Below are 17,816 nucleotides of genomic sequence, written 5' to 3'. Positions count from 1 at the left end.
TACCAAACGTTTTGGTAAAACATGCATATTACATTGTTCTCGTCTCCAGTGGTGGTTCACTCACCGTCCACTGCCAGCCCTCAGCCGCTGCCTGTGCTGGACGCTTACCTGTGGTGGTGGCTCCCCACGTGTAGGTACCAGTTTTGGTGTGATGCAAGATTGGTTAATTTTGCTGCAATAAACATGCACATTCATCTCTTCTTATTCTACGTGTCCACAAAGTCCACGATGGGCCTGGTAGTCGCTCAGGACCCAGACTGATGGAGCAGCCACTGACGTGTCCAGTTGCCAAGCCTGAGGGGTGAGAGCCACTTCCTCACAAGGTCTCTGCTAGCACGACACACGTCGCTGTTTTGCAGTTCACTGCCTGCGGTGGGTCACCTGGGCGCTTTTATCTCTGAGAGGACAGGGACGCGCTGCTCCACCATGCGCTGGGAAGAGAGTCAGAAGGTTTTGGTGAACAGCACTAATGTTTACCACACAGCATCAACCCTCAACATTCGGTAGTTCTGGAAATTAAGACTATAACTGGGGAAAAACAAAAATTAAGGCTCACCTGTGGCATGAACTGTGGGTCCAGGGTAGTGTTTTTGTTTTCTAAACACTGTGCCACCACTTCTCCATCTGCACACACGACCATCCCGCGAACACCATGGAATGACGTGTTCGACTCTGTGAGTGTCAGCTGCCTGTCACGTGTCACTTGGTCATTTTCATACCTCTTCTTTCTTTCTACTAAAGAAGGCTGAGAGGCTGTGTAAGAAGGGTCAGGTGCAACCGTGGTGTGCTTCACTGTGCGTGTGGTATGCATGATGTGTATCACGTTCCCTTCCCAATGAATTTTAAAATGAAGTCATATTTAAATTTTGTCGTTTCCATAAAGCAAGAAAGATATTTATTGTCGTGCACTGCCAAGCAGAGTGGCAGATGCTGTTAACGGATGGTAAAAAGTTCTTATATGGTTCATTATTTCCGTAAAAACAAACGACTTTTCAGTTATCATTTCTGAAATAGAATATAAACTCAACTATAAATGACAAAAAAATTGCAGTGGCCATCAAATCCCCGAGCAGTGTGTCTCTAGGAAGGTCCTGAGTGAGGGAAGTGACTCTCAGTCCCTCCGAATGTAGTCCTGGGGACCTGTTAAAGTAGTTTCCAGTGTGAAATAGACGTGTCTAAGGGGAGTCACTCACAGTGGGTTAAAAAGGGAGCCAGGTGTAAAGCAGACGGTGAAAAAAATGTGCATAAAATTAGATTGTTTGGATTAGGTACAGTCTTTTCTCAGAAACTTCTCCGGGAATCAGTTATTTTGTTTGAAATCTTTCCCCCATTGTTCCATCCTTTTCTCTGACTCCAAGTGATTTTCTAAAATACAAATCTGGTCATGTCATCCCTCAACCTAAAATTAGTCTGTCACCATCAGGAGGGAGTTCTGACTCCTCAGCTCCTTGAGGTTCAGAGTCGCGACCTCTCCAGACCACTCATCCTATGAGCCCCCTGCACGCACTATGCCCTCATTGAGCGAGAGCCCCCTCCCAGCTCCCTCCTAACTGCGCTGGGCTTTCAAAGCTCCACTTGAATGTTCCCTCTGCTGGAAGGCCCCTGAGTTGTCTTTATTTAGGCCCTGACCCCTCACCCCGGCCTTCCCCCACCTTGCTCATCCACGTTTGCGATGTGGTTATTTCCCGACTGCAGGCTTTTCTGTTCCATATTTGCTCTGAGCTCTGGTCTAGGCAAGCCCTGACTGCCCTTGTTTCCTGGCTGCTGACTCACAGTTTGCCCCATCCTTTGGAGTATGGGACCCTCTGGATTCCCGACAGTGAGGCCCCGGCCTCACCAGTACTTCTGGTTCCAGCATGTTGTTGGTCACCTGATCCCTTCCCCATCCTTCGAGATCCTTTGCTGATAAGCTGATTATTGTGCAATCCTGGGGAAGTCATTTAACTTCTGAGTTTTCCCATTTTACAAATATGAGTCTAGATAAACTGCAACTGCCCCCCGGGGCTGGTGAGGATCAAGTAGAGCGAAGCGTGTGAAAACACCTGTTGTGTGCAACGCGCTCAACTCATTGGAGAGCTTATTTTTACTGCAGTGCTGTTTTCTCTGCAGCGTCATTCCTGGCGTTCTTCTCTTTGTACAGATCTTTGTGATTCGAACAGTGTCTACTGCTGGTTCGATGGACTGGCACGTAAGTAAGAAGGAAAATAATGTGACTACTATTCTTGACCACACACCATGTGCCACGTACTGTGCTGGCTACTTTCTCTGTCTGTGATCTAATTAGTCTTTCCATCTGCTTTGCAGGGAGACATCGCTATCTCCATGTTACAGCTGAAGAAACAGAGGCTCAGAGACATACGGGAATGTGTCCAAGCCTACACAGTCTGTAGATCACAGAACAAGGGAGTGTGTTCACTTCTGTTTTGTTCCAGAGCTGTGATGCTCCACACGTATCCTCCTAGAGGGATGGTGTGCTCCCCGGGTTTGACTTTTTTCTGGTCCTATGTGCCAATCTGATTCTGCCCCATGGCAATCCCGGTGTAGCAGGCAGCCTTCTAAGATGGCCCCAGGGATCCCCACCTCCTGAGGTTCACGCTCTTGTGGAATCTCTTGTCCTTGAGTGTGGGCTGGACTTAGTGACTTGAATGTAAAGAATAGAACCCAGCAAAGGGAATGGGATATCACTTCTGAAATTAGCTTACAGGAGACTCTGACTTCTGTTTTGCTGGCATTCTCTTGCTCTCTGAATTTCCTTGTTCAATTTGATTAAACAGCTGCCATACTGTGAGCTGCCCTGTGGAAGGGCCCCGTGGCAGGGAACTGATGGTAGCCGCTAACCAGAGCTTGCCCAGGACCTGAATCCTGCCAACAACTAGTGAGTGAGCTTGGACTCACATCTTATCCCGGTTGAGCTATAGCTTCAATTGACACCTCGATTATATACTGTGGGAGACTCTGACCTGGGGAACTCAGCTAAGCCAGCCTGGCTTCCTGAGCCACAAAATTGTGAGAAAACAAATGTTGTTGTTGTTGCTTTTAAACTACTACATTTTGGGATCGTTTGTTACACAGCAATAGGTAACCAACACACATGCTGTGTACTGAGAAGTGCTATTGATAGGGATCTTTCGTACCTATGACAGGTGAATGAGGAAATTAGCTGTGACATACTCGACTTTCTCACCTAATAAGAGCTGAGATTGGAATTCATGTCACTCTAAGTTGTTACTGGAGGGCACGTGCATTTTTACGGGGGCCTTTGGTAGGAGATGGAGGTGGCGAGGCTGTTGTTTTGGTGCTCACATACAAATGAAAAAAGATAAGAATTTTATATCTGAAGATAGAATGGTAAGGAAGAGTTTGGGGACCACGGATTGTAGGGGGTTTCCTAAATGTTATTGGGTAAGTTAACCTTGTTCCACTTGGATATATAGCCACTTTAACCTAAAGCAGAGGTCAAAATTCTCCTGCAAAGAATTGGATAATAAATATTTTAGACATTGGAAGCTATATCATCTGTTGCATATTCTTCTTTGTTTTTTTTCTTCAAATCCTTAAAAATGTAAAAGCTCTTGTAGCTTAGAGTCTTAAGAGCCTTCGAGCCTGTTTTTAAACAGGCTGTGAGTCATATCTGTCCCAGGCTGTAGCTTGTCACCTCCAACTACAGTCAAGGTGTTCCTCAAAGACTACAGATTAATCCTAGTCTGGTTCCCTATGGGATTCCAAGAGGGAAGTAAGCCCTCGTGTCCCAAAGTGTCCGTTGTATGTCATGAATCAACTTCTCTCCTGCGGGTTGAGAATGGTATTTGCTGTGTTCATACTTGGGAGAACTGAGTAAATAATCACTCAAAACATTTCTGTGCTCTGTGGTTCAGATGACAAGCCTTGGTTGAGAAAGGCCGGTGGCACCGATGCTCACACACTTATTCATTCAACAATCATTAAATAGGTACTAACTATGTGCTCAGTGTTGTGCTATGTGGTGTGACAGCAGAGATAAATGAAACGTGCACTTCCGTTTACCTCAAAAACATCATGCTGAGTGAACTACAAGAAATTATGAAGATAATTTCTGAAGTCCTGCGCAAGCAGAAACAACATGAGGACCCGGATAACTATTTCTTTTTCACTAAAGTGATGTCCTTGCAATCAAGTGAAAGCATTCCTTTCTCTCCACAGGGCTGTGATCTGTGCCAGCAGACCTGTTGACAGCCGTCTGAGACATATCAAGACCCCCTGGGTACACCTAGGTCAGAATCCGTCCTTGCCTGCCACGGACTGTGGGACTTTGGGCAATTATTTTACCTTTCTGAGATATTATTTCACCATGAAATGGAGAGAATCATAAGACTTACTTCGATGAACTGCTGTGTAAATTTAAATGAAATAAGACATACAAAGCCCTCGGGTGATGTGAACACCTAGAAAAACAGAAGTAACTGCGAGCACTATTGCAGGCTGAGTTCTGTGGTTTCAGGGGCATCAGATACATCTCTTGATTTTTTTTTAAGTCAGACCCACATGGCATACCCACTTGCTCTCTGTGGGATGTCCCCGTGTGAAGGAAGCCTGTACAGTCTTGTCCGACTGTGCCAGCCTCCCCAGAGGACTGGGCCCGGTTACGGAGGGTAGAACACACCTACTGGGGAATCTGTTTGTCTTGAGAACACTCCAGTTTGTAAGGATGGGTTGATCTCGTCTCAACACATCAATCGGCTGCATAGGGTGGGGAAAGGGGGGAAGGGAAGCATCACCTTTGTAAACTCCTGATTTTATTTTCTCCATTCTTTTTGAGAGCTTCTTCAGGCAGAAAAACACCTCTTGCTCTTCTGGATTCTGAGGTAGGAATAGCAGAACGGCCCTCAGTGAGCTGCTTTGCACCAGGCTCTGCACACTGAGCCCTGGCCAGCCTGTGGGATGGGGACTATTTTATCGCTCACCAGTTACTTAGAAGGAAACTTCACTCACACATGCCCACATACCTTGCCCAGGGTCACACGCTGGCGCGTCAGTGTCTGGTTTAAATGCCGGTGGGTCTACTTTGGAGCCCAACTCTGAACTCCGCTGCTCTGCTACAGGGCTGTACAGTAGGAAGATTTTGTGAGTCACATATGCAATTTTAAATTTTCTTGTAGTCTCATTTTAAAAAGGAGAAAGAAACTCTGCATTGAATTTTAACCATATATTTTATCTAACCAATTATGTCTAAAATGTTAACATTTCAATATGCAATCAATATAAAAGCTTGAATGACATATTTTATATACTTTATTTCATACTTCGTCTTTGAAGTCGGTGTGTGTTCAACTTTCTGCCTGTCTCAGTTAGGAGCAGTGTCCTCTCCAGTGCTCCATAGCCACAGGTGGCCGTGGCCTCCACGCTGGCGAGCGGCTCTCTGCCACACGCTCAGTGGAAGTTACTGGACTTTCTGTTTATGGCTCCCTGTTGACATAATCTTTATTATTTTTGTTTTGGCCATCTTCAAACCTGTAGAGATCTTGAGTACGAAAACTGAAAGTAAGTTTAAAAAAAAAGGAAGAAAAGAAACGGTTGTAATATTGTCATTGTTTGGACATTTCTAATCGTGCTTGGAAGGCCCACGTTCGTCAGTGCTTCTGTCGGATTGCTGACATGTTTTGAGTTCAGCTGCATGCCCATTTAAGAACATAAGGTTCATTTACCATATTTTCCCCTTGGCCAAGCAGAAATCTAAAAATAAACTCTCGAGTTGTTAGGTTTGACCTAACTCTTTGTATAAATATCCCTTTGCAGTTGTTTTAGCAAAAGAAAAATCCAATCCCCTAAGTGGTTCTAAAAACTTTAGGAAACTGTTTTCTCCCCTGAACACTTCCTTCCCCTAAACCACATATAAACTGAAAAAAAAAAAATAAGGAAGTGAAAATGAGATTTTATTTTGCTTTTTTTTCTTCCCCCTACAAGAGGACAAAACAGTCAACCCCCACATGAGACACTCTTTGCTGTTTCCCTTCCCACCTCCACATTTTAAATGATGATTAGTGTCTGAAATTAGCCCTGAATATAAATCTCTACGCTTACACTCCGTGCAGTTCTGGTTTCAGGAGTGATGTCCCATCAAGTGTGGAAGTGCCTGTGGGAAGTCGCCACCTCACACACCTGATTGTGTCTCAGGTGATGTCCCCATACTCGACACACGGTGGACAATGGGCAGTAGCGTTGCTGAATTAAGTTAATTTTAATTAATTGCGGGAAAGTCAAGAAAAGTTTCTAGAGACTCTTATAAAAGAAAAGTGGCTTATTATTCCCAAACATATTGATGGAAACGCTTAGGAGCTATATTTTGATTAGGAAGGAACGGCCTGTGAGAAGGCGGTGACCTAATGACGTGGCGGAAACTACTGGAACTTAGAAGGGTGATTAACCTATAGAGCTTCCTCCTTGAACCCATCTTTAAAGGAAATTTTGACATGAACAAAATATAAAACTAAATGTAAAAATAAAAGTAAACATAAAAGAATATTTGTAAAATTTTGGTCCAGGGAGAAAACTTAACGTAGGAAATTCAGAAAGAAGACAGTATATTTAATCTCTCTCTCTTGAGCACGTTTGTGTGTGTGCGTGTGTGTGTGTGCATGTATGCATATGTGAATACATGTTTTAGTACATATCTTATGAAGAGCAACTATTTGCAAGAATACATGCAATTATGGGGCTGACCCCGTGGCCGAGTGGTTAAGTTCGCGCGCTCCGCTGCAGGCGGCCCAGTGTTTCGTTGGTTCGCATCCTGGGCGCGGACATGGCACTGCTCATCGGACCACGCTGGGGCGGCATCTCACATGCCACAACTAGAAGGACCCACAACGAAGAATATACAACTATATACCGGGGGGCTTTGGGGAGAAAAAGGAAAAAATAAAATCTTTAAAAAAAAAAAAATACGTGCAATTAGAATATCATCAGAAGACAGATAATGTCACTATTCCTAATACACAAATGGCTACCCAAAAAAGCAAGTTATAAATAAAAAAAGAAAATGGACAAAAAATTTTCTTCCACACTAATGAGTCAGGGAAATGCAGAGTGTACAAAAATTAGATCAAATTTTTCACCCATCACCCACAGTAGTGAAGCAGGCCCTTTGCACAGCCGCTGGGAGTGTGAATTGCTTGGGAGAATGTAGTAGACCTCACAGAGGCTCCTGTTCAGTGATGCTGACTAATAACATTAATCCCAGCTGTATATGCTCAGAACATTTTAGCAAAGTATCTTTCAGAAATGTATGTAGGGTGAAGGAGAATTACATTCACTATTAAATTCATAAATATCTATATATCTATTTATATAGATATATACAGTGCCTCATATATTTTTTAAAATTTAAAGTGATATTAACCAGGTTGATAATTTGCCTTATTCAAATGACATTTAGTGGCTTCAAATCAGATTCTGCCTTTCAGGACTTTGCTGTGTCACCATTCAAAAGAACGTGATGCTGGCTTTGAAGGTAATTCCAAAAGAGGAGTTTCTGAAAATATTCAGACAATGATAACATCAATCGAATTAGCCCACAGCCTCTAAAGGTGACTGCTGTAAGTGAAACACGTTTATCTGGATGCATAAATTCTGGCGTGCCTGTAGAAGTCAGGAGTACTGCTTGGTAAGCGAACTCAGGACTGAGCAACAACATGCAGGGAGCAGTCCAGGAGTGTGGGGCTTCTCCTGGGGAGGCCTCTGGCGTCCTGATGGTGTTTAAATCACCAGTCCCTGGCCTTGTTCTGAAATACTGGTGCCTGCATTTCTTTTCTCATTTATTTCTGTGCTTACTCCCATTTTCAGGCCAGCAGTTAAGTTATTTTATCAGTTCATTTTCACCTGATCTCAAACAAAATATTTTAGACAAAACTTCTCCCTAATTTTACTTCCCAGTTGTTCTCTTCTTGAGAGTCCTTGATGACAGTTCCTAAGGCAGATGTTTTCCAATAAAAGTTAAAGTGACTGTTTTCCTGGGTTTCCACTCGGGCTGCTGTGTGGCACCACTCCATGGATGCGTCCACCTTCCTCGTTTTGAACGGCCTGCATCCCACCGCTCAGGCCCAGGAAACACCAACGACGCCTCCGGGCCTGGGGTGCCCCCGCCCATCTACCTTACTCTTATTTCGTCTGCTCTCTGTCGACGTCTTTAAGGTTCTGCTCTACAGGAGAGCTTTGCTTAGCTGTGAGTGCGCAGTTCTAAACACTTAGTCCACAGTGCTTTAAAAGCAACTGTTATTTCCAGTGAGGTTACTTTAACTTAATCGTATTTCATATTTTACAGAGGAGTACGCTATTTATAAAATGTTAAGCTAGAAGAAAGTGCTACTTATTTTCCAAAAGACATATCTCCTTGGGCAAATGTTGAAGCTCCCATGTAATGACAGAGTCAGCTGACAGTTCCACATCCACTGTTGGCTTCTCGAGTTGGAAGGCTTTCTGTCCCAGTGAAGCCTTTTGACTGACTGTTCCCGTGTCAGGGACAGTGTTCAGAAGTAGCCATGGTCACTCCCACAGGCCCCACTCTTGTAGTTCCGTTTGCCTAGATGACCACTTCGCCAGTGGGCTGCGGACAGAAAGGACAGGGAGAGCTTCAGGCCAAGGCTGCTGTGGACTCCTCCCTCTGCCCTGATGCAAGGCCTGGAATCTGATGCTCCAGGTGGTGCAGCTACGGGAGCGAGGGAGCTTCCCCATGGCATCGGGCTGGGACAGGGGCCAAAAGGAAGCCTTTACTGGGCTACATGGCTGAGATTTGAGGGTCAACTTGTCGTCATTGTGGTCCAGCCCAACCTAACTCAGACAACAATAGTATGGTAATTTTTAGGGACTACAAAGCATATATAGACTATATGGAATTTGGATGTGGTTAAACGTATTGTGTTTTCTTTCTAAGTCTCCTACCAATTGTAAGTTCTCTCTCTTGACCAAACTTGTGCAAATTTTCTTCTATATATTCTTCTGTTTTTATTTTTATATTTAGTGTTTACATTTTGTTCATATTAAAATTTCATTTACAGCATCTGGATGTATCTTACACACAACAGCACCTAGGAGTGGATTAAACGTTTTTGATAATTTGGAAGCATTCTTTTGGTTTTCTATCACCTTCGGGCTATGATTATACAAACAGATTTTCACTGATCTGTGATTATACTTGTTAATAGAGCGCCAGGCCACGGTCCTTCGAAGTGGCTGCACCCACCTGAAATCTATTCTTACACCTGCTCTAACACTGTCCTGAGTCCCCATTCTTGGGAATTCTGACCCATTACCTGCTCTTCCATTTCACCCTCATCTTTCACATGGGATTTTGCCCCCGACATTGCTTTTCCAGCTATAACTGTTGGATCCCTAGAGCGCTGTTCTCAAAATGTGATGGATGGGAGGTTCTGATTCTCCTTCTCCACCGTGGCCTCAGGCCCCCAGACTGCAGCCTGAGGCCCAAGGCCCTTTGCGCTGCCGAGCCTCCTGCTGTGTTTATTCAGACTCCTCAGTCATTCACTGTAAAAACCTCGGTGGCTTGGGGAGAAGGGTCAGTACTCTCAGGTGGTAACAGCAACAGAGTGCAAAACCTGCACCATCCCCTCTTTTCCAAGGTTAAGGTTAATAATCAAACATCATAGCACACTGCGAAAATTCTAGGAATACTTGGATTCTTAAGCAATTTCCACAATAATTGGACTTTTCATGGGTCCTGAACTCTCAAGTGAACAGAATTTGAAAAATTCTTGTTCTTAAGTTCATTATTAACAAACAGGTGACTTTTAACATACCACACATAGTTTCACAGACGCCGGCAGACCGTCTGGAAGCCACCAGCTGATACTCTGAGATCCTGTAAGAAGTGAGTACCTCACAGAGGAAACTTTTTTTCTAGAGTGCCAGGTTAGTTATATTTTAATAATTTGTCTTTTTAAAGATAACGTGGTAGTTTTTTTCCTTAGTTAAAATAAACTGAAGTTTCACCAAGAAAGTTCTAAATGCTCATCAATAAAAGAATAGTTACATGAGTTTATTTTTTATCTGTGTAATGTAATCTCATGCAACTATTAAAATAAAATCTAGAAAGGCAATGTTGATACATGGAAGATTAGCATGAAATGACGCAAAGAGAAAGAGCATTTTTTCTATACTTCAAAGTTAAAACCCCATCCATAGCTCCCGAGTGAGGACTTTATCTGTGTAGCTGTTTTGAATTCAGACTGATCAATGAATATTCTTCATTTCTTGGATGACTAACAAGGGAGCGGGTGCTGTTGGGGATTCTATTTCCTTGAGAAGATGAATGGTTTCCTAGAGAGGCGATGGTTGAACATAAGGGGTTCATGGTTGATTTCAGTCACTGAGACTTACAATAAAGATGGAGAAAGGAGGATGGAGGGTGCACAGGGGCTGCGTGTTGCCCTTGGGAAGTTTACTGGGTAGACACCATAGAGAGTCATGGCACATACGCTTTATGTAGGGACACTGATAAAAGTTTGGGAAGGGGCAGGGGGTGAGAGTGGGTCAATTTTGAGTGCACAATTTAGTAAATACCACTTGATATTTTCTTCAAACACAACCTCTTCTATAGCCTTTTCTCCCCATTCCCAAGCACTTGTGCCAAGTTTGTAGTGAAGCATAAGGGTGTAATATAAAGAAGGTAAAAACATCCTGTTCTGTGTTCTAAAAAGGGGTTTTAATAATGAAGAGGAGGACCGTTTTTCTTATTTGGAGCAGGAGAGGTTTGTATAGGTGTGAGGCCAGAATCACGCTCATCACAGGGACTCAAGCTAGGGCCAGAGCAGATGGAACTGGACAGCAGAGGGAAGTGTAATGGCCATTTGGAAGCACACGGCTCCTGAATTAAAGGGAGAAAATGCATCTCCGCACTGTGTCTTTAGAGTGTCTCTTCCCTGCTGTGGTCTGGGGAGACATGAGTCACATAACCACATAAGATGGGCATCGAAGATGCCAAGCAGGGCTTTTCTCAAAGTCCTGGACCCAGTGAGAGTACTTTGAAATTGGAGACTGTAGACTTCAGGTGTTCAAAACGTGGGCTTGAGAGCAGGACGGGTGGGCTTGAACCCTGGCCCCCTCCTGCTGTACAGTCTTCTGTAGATTCCATTAACCTGATGCTTTGGTTTCTTCGTGGTGTTGTTGTGAGGATTAAGTGAGCTAATACATGGAAAATGATCAGAATAGTTTCTGGTACATAAAGTTCAGCTGTGAGGATGGTGATAATGATTGTGATGATGATAATGATTAGGGCTCACAGCTGAGGAAAAGGAAGCCATATCATGATCCATATGTAAAAGAAAATATTCAACACTTGCATCCAGGCATCTCTAGACACCAAACAGAGGTGGTGGAACTGGCCTTGTAGCCCCAGCGAGCCCCTCAGAACTCTTCGCCTTCCCTCACAGACATATTAGGTCACAGGTTGGGTGCTTCCAGGTACTGTTAACAGAATGCAGAAGAGTCTTAACACAATAGTGTTTTTTTCTTGCACACATAAAGTCTATGTGTGTGTTTTTGGTCAGAGGGTGACTTTCCTCTGTGGAGTCATTTAGGAACCAAGTTCCTTGCATGCTGTGTCTTGACCATCTCTCAGGGCAACAGTTCTTTGCATCCAACTGAAAGAATGAGGAAGAGAAAACAAGAAGTCACCAGCTCCTTAAAAGCCTAGGCCTGGAGGTGGCACATGACGTCCCTTCTCATTCCCTTGGTAAGACCAAGTCACACAGGAGCCAGCCCCATGGCATACTGGTTAAGTTCATGCACTTTGCTTTGGCCGCCCAGGGTTTATAGGTTTGGATCCCGGGTATGGACCTAGCACCGCTCGTCATGCCACACTGTGGTGGCGTCCCATAGAAAGTAGAAGACTGGTACAGATGTTAGCTCAGGGCTAGTCTTCCGCAGCAAAAAGAGGAAGACTGGCAACAGATGTTAGTTCAGGGCCAATCTTCCTCACACACACACACAAAAGACCTAGTTGCATAGTCCCACCTACATGCCACTGGGGCTGGGAGCAGAGTCTCTGACTGAGTCCTGATGCCCCAGAGACGTGAGAGGGGGAGCTGCATTTTCACAGATAGCGAGCTCTCCTTTCAAGAAGGGAAGAGGGAGAGAGGTTTAGAGAAAACTGAATGTCAAGAAGGGCACACGAGCCATCTCATTCTGAACTAAATGCTTGTTGAGCTGCAGAACTGACGGAGCCACCCTGGGCACAACCCCTGAGGCAGAAGGAGAGGGAGAACGTAGGAGATCTTGAAGTTTGTCATCTCAGGTTAGGGGCCTGATAGGAGCATGGCGACCAGGGCCTGTCTCTCCCCCGGCGATTTCGTCAGGCAGCAGTCTCGCTTGAGCAGCTGGATCATGAAGTGGGTGGTAACTCTGGTTTTGGATACAAGGGAATAAAAGGCAGACAGGCTCCCAATCCATTGGAGGGCCCACACAAGGAGCTCAGGCATTCCTGTGGCTCTACAAGAAGGCACTTTAACGTTAGAGGAAGAGGCAGAAGGCACGGAGCTCTTCAGGCAGCTGCCGGCCAGGCAGAGAGGGGTTTGCAGGCATAGATTCTGGTGCAGCCAAAAGGGAGATGTGGTGGACCCTGTCTGAAGGGTTCCTCAGTAAAGCAGGAGGTCAAGGGGAAAATGAAGAGTGCCCTAAGAAATCAAGCACAACGTGTGTTCAGAGACCACCACATTGGTGGAGGCCCCAAGGAGTAGATTTTAGGGTTTTGTTCTCCTATCAACAGGCAACCAGCTACGTCAGACCCCTGGCACTTTTTCTATTTTGCCTTCCTACATGACAGCTCATAGGAAGAGGAATGGGATGAGGAAAAGGGCAGACCACATCTCCTTAGAACTGCAGGTCCCACAGGCTAAAGACTAAGCTTGAACTGTGGGAAAGGGAAAATGTGAGAGCAGAACTTAAAATGAGAAGAATTGAATGATGCTATTCTAATATCTGTAAGGACCAGAAAGCTAGAGGATCTTCCAGAGATAACAAGGGATTGAAAAAGGAAATTCCACAGTTTATGGTTAAACACAATGATAAGAAAAAACAAGGAAATCAACATGTCATGTGTGACTGTTGGGTAAACTGGTTTTCTAAACACATAGGTGTAAAAGCAGGAAGCAGGGCAGGAAGACACCACTTTTCCTCTAGAATCTGTGTGATGATTGACTCATATGAGGCTCATCGATTGACTCATATCTGCCAACACATGTACCATGGGGAGGAAGTGCACTGTGTGCCTGTTAAGCTTTGCAATATTTCAGAGCCCGAGGGGTCTTGCTGTGGGACAAAGAGGGGAGCAAGGGAGGGAGGGAGGAGAAAGGAGCCATATTTTCCTCCCTGCAGGTGGCATGAAGGACTTGGGGCTGGCATGAAAGGCAAAGAACTGCCCTTTGAAGCAGCGGCTACAAGGACAATCTTGGGAATTTAAATATTTAGGAGGGACTTTTTAGGAACCAGGAGCTCCTGCGTGAGCAGCGGAGGCCTTAGAGCTAATGAAAATCAGTTTAATGGTTTAACTATGGTCATTCGTATTTACAAACTGGGGAGACCAGGAAACATGTGGGTTTCAAAGATGAATACTTAAGAGCAATATTTAATCATTTTTATTCAGAAATATGTGTTGGGTACCTGCTCTGTGTCACTCAGTACGGTAGATGCTGGACATACAATCGGGAGTAAAATATCTAAGCTCTGCTGGGCTAAACTTATGAAAACAAAGGCAAGAAGCTTTAAATGAGCACCTGATCTGGTCTGAGGTTGCAAGAGAATGGCTCAGGGAAGTGACCGTCAGTGACCAGGCAGTGTGTAAGAGTATCGGGAAATAGTGCTTTTCATGTTTAGGAATTCCTTTAATGCTGTTTTAGTACTCTTTTCATAGTAAATAGCAATCATAAAAGGAAAGAAATGAAAATCTTGGCACGGTGAACCAAAGGGACAATTGCTTTTCTCTTTCTCTTTAAAGTCCAAGTAAATTAAAGATCATTGAACTCCGATGGAAAGACTTCATCACCTCATTTCTGCTTTCGCTGCTTAATCCAGAGAACGTCTCCCATTTGTTCATTTCTCCTTTTGTTCCATTTCATGCAAGGTCCTGCCACATCCTGTTCATTTCCCCTTGAAACAAATCATGTTAAAGATTTCCTCTTGGTCTCTGTTACAATTTCAAAATCCTTAAGTAGTTCCAGAGGAAGACTATTAAACAAACTTGTAGATCTGTCGCCCTTCCTTGTTACATCCTGAAAAGTTTAAGAAAAAGAGAACTGTAGTAGCTTTTAAGAAATGAATCAAGTTGTTGCTGAGAAACTCAAAAGACAAGAGTGATTTGAAAGCAAATTCTGAGTCTCTCGTGATTCTCAAGTGAAGCCTGAGAAAGCAGATTTAGATGCCCAGGTGGGTGGAGGAGCAGGCTGAAAAGGCTCTGATATAGGCGTTTAAGGTAAGTGTGAATTAGAGCGTGCCCAATTCACACCTATTCCTTACACACACACACACTCCTACGCACGGGGATTCAAGAAGTAAAAGAGATTTAACACTTCCAACTAGCCTGTGGACAGAATACAGGCTAAAAACGTAAAATTATTAATAAATTTAGACCTTGATAGAAACATTTAAGTGGCTAGTAACACAAAATTTTCCTTCAGAAAATGAGTTTTCTGTTCATTTCAATGTAATATCTTGAGCAGTCCGCCCTCCATGAAGTATATGTGATTCTCCCAGCTTCTTGATACAGATATCAATCTAATCACAGGAATATGAAACCAAAATATCAAAGTCAAACTGGAGCGTTCTCACGGACCCACTTGTGCTTGAATTGAGGAGGCCCTCGAAGGTTTGCGCAATCCCAGGCCGACTTCTGTCCAATAGGGGTCGGAGTCCACGACAGTGGCTGCCACTAAGGAAGTGGGACTTTGACCATGGTTTCAACGCACGGGACAAAGCGTGGGGCGAAGTGAGAGACACACAGATGAGGAAGAATGACCAGCAGGTGCACTCCCTCCGTGGTGACTAGATAAAATAGACAAACGCATTTATTTTCCCCTGAATTGGCTCAAGGGCTAAATAAAATTTTCACCTCACTTCTGAGGTTCCATTTAATAATCTAAATTCAAGTAATTATAGAGACAAGCAATATATTTTGTAGAAAAGTTGCTGTGGTTGTATGCTAGGCAGGAGGTCTTTGCTTAGAACACCTATTGGTTTGAAAATATGATGTGACATATTTCAGTAGGGAGAGAACAACTAAAACGTGAAAAAAATCTCATGAACATCAATAAAAATATTCATGAATATGCATAAAATTGACTTAGCTGGACACTTAATGCAATGTTTAAAATATAGAATTTTTTGTTACTCTTTTCACTTAATGTGGTATCAAGGACATTTTCTTGTCTTAACCTCAACTACTTTCTTAGCAGGTATATTTCTTCAAACCTGGCATCTAACTGTCTTGGTGTCCAGACAGGAAGGTGTGTGGACACTTGCCAGGATGTTTCTGTTAATTAGGTTATTAATTGGTTTGTTGGACACTGTTGGGGTCTTGGGAAGGAAGATAAAGATTGACAGGTGGAAACCCAAAATACTGTGAAAGTTAGAGGTTGTACTTTATGCGGGATAATTAGTCCTGCTCACTGACCCACCCTATTTGCCATGCAGGAGCCAGGCAGGTCTCCCGGCTGTGGGGCCTGCCAGGTAGGACCAATGGATCGAGGGCAGAGGCCTCTCTCCCAAACACGATGGAGGGTGGAACTGAGCTGAGCATGCCAAATGTATTATTAAATTCCTGCCCTGATAAATTACTCCACTTCCCGGAGGCAGCGGGGAGCAGTGAAGGGGAGGGAAGCGGATGGAAGGGGTTTAGGGAAAATTCCAAATTCCTCTTCACTGAAACCAGAACAGCTGAGAAAATGTGTTTCTCTAGTGGATATGACTCCTTAATGCTTTCAGATTTTTTCACCTCACACTCTTTTCTTTTTTTTTTTTTTTTGAGGAAGATTAGCCTGAGCTAACACCCGTGCCCATCTTCCTCCACTTTATATGTGGGATGCCTGCCTCAGCATGGCTTGACAAGCACTGCATAGGTCCATATCCGGGATCTGAACCGGCGAACCCCAGGCCACTGAAGTGGAATGTGTGAATTTAATTGCTGCACCACCAGGCCGGCCCCTCACCTCACACTCTTGGTGGCTGCTGCACATGGTTCAAAGTGGCTATTACAGATTAAGCATCAAAAATTTAAGACGTGTAATGCAGTTCAATAGGTGGTACTGCTTGTATTGCTTCGAATCCTAATGTTTTCTTTCGGGTCCTAGGCCCAGAGCTGGGCTGATATGCTTCGATGGATTAAGTTTATTATAAACTGACCAACTGGTAAGAACGCTGACAAATAAGCCACTGAGATCTTCATACTTTGCTTTAAATGGTCCAGTTCCACAAACAAATCAATGACACTTTGTCTTTCTCTACAGATGTTTGTTCAAGCACATCAGTTACATCATCGTTAGGAATTTTACATCCCAGATTTCACTCTAAACAAAAATGAAAGACTTCTTAGAAACATGGGGAATGTGGTATTTTTATAAGATACAAACACTAAAATTCCTGCAGGCATTTCCATTTCTATCACAATATAAACCAAAGAACAAACAAAAAACCATATATGTGCATGTGTGTGTGTGTGTGTCTCCATATATAGACACATATAGGCTGTTAATACTGTTGTCTATTACTAGGATCAAGTGGGTTATGATTGCCCAAAAATTGAAGCTGTTTTTAGTAAGAAAAGCAATCAATGAGAGATCTAAAAGTTAAACTATCTGTCTCTATGCCAAATCAACAAATTATTTTTACAAAACGTACAAATCTTAGTTTTCAAAATGATATTGAAGAAGGAAACAGGACTGAAGTACAAACGTGGTAGGTGTTACGGCCTCAGTTCCTCCTGACTTCAAATAAACTAGTTTGAAACAAAAGCAGTGAGGACTTTAAATGAAACCGTCCGAGCGGGAGTCTCAGCATTCAGTGATTTGGTGGCTGCTAGATCTCTTACAGTCTGGAGGAGGGAAGTTTTCTTGGCTGAGATCCGCGAGTCCATGCAGGCAGTGAGGGAGGCTGACTCGAATTCCAAAATGAAAGTGTGTGTTTGCCACACTACGTCCAACACTATACGTCAAGGCTGCCCTGTCATTGGGACTGTCTCCCCTCCGTTTCTAGAACGGTGCGAGGGTGCCCTCTGGGGCTCTGGTGAAAGCTCTTCACACACTGGATTCTCTGGGCCCTCAAATCAGAAACCCCAAAAGCCAGTGGTGAGGGGTTAGCCAGCTGCAGCCAGGCCCGAGCAGTGTAGCAGCTGCATGATTGCCAGGCTTGCCAGTGATTGCCACTGCCACCTCCGACTGTCCCCTGGGCGCTTCCTGACCACGTGTGGCCTTGGCGTGCTGCTGGCCCCATCTCCTCAACGAGAACATTTTACAGCTGCCTCACTGACAGGTGGACTTGCATTCTGACTCTTACAGCAATAATAATAATGTTCCTCAGCCAAACCACACAAGACTGTTCCCTAAAGTGTCTTCGAGTTCACATCACGTAATTGTTGCGCTAGCCAGAAAAGCTGCAGAATCTGAGGGCTGGAAGAACACTATAGATTATATAATTTAACCTGGTTGTTCTATCAAAGAAGAAATGGAAGATTGGGACTAAAGTAACATAATTAGCAAACCACAAGATTTGAATCTAGAACCCAGTTTCCTGAACCCCAGCTGAATTAAGTTTCTGTTACATAATGTTTATGACCAATATGTGAGTGA

General features: G+C 44.0%; 1 protein-coding gene across 1 annotated transcript in view; it reads left to right on the top strand.

Annotated features, from left to right (window-relative positions):
* The window catches only part of LOC124226455 (translation initiation factor IF-2-like), a 55,682-nt gene extending 50,309 nt beyond the window's left edge, over positions 1–5,373 (top strand). Inside the window, exon 6 of the mRNA XM_046639777.1 lies at positions 4,180–5,373. The gene's annotated coding sequence lies outside the window, so the exon portion shown is untranslated. The remainder of the gene's footprint in view (positions 1–4,179) is intronic.
* The last annotated feature ends 12,443 nt before the right edge of the window (positions 5,374–17,816 follow it).

This window comes from Equus quagga, chromosome 15, assembly GCF_021613505.1.
Source record: "Equus quagga isolate Etosha38 chromosome 15, UCLA_HA_Equagga_1.0, whole genome shotgun sequence".
NCBI lineage: Eukaryota > Metazoa > Chordata > Mammalia > Perissodactyla > Equidae > Equus > Equus quagga.
The sequence above is the reverse complement of the archived record's forward strand: the minus strand, read 5'-3'. Positions and strand labels throughout refer to the sequence as shown.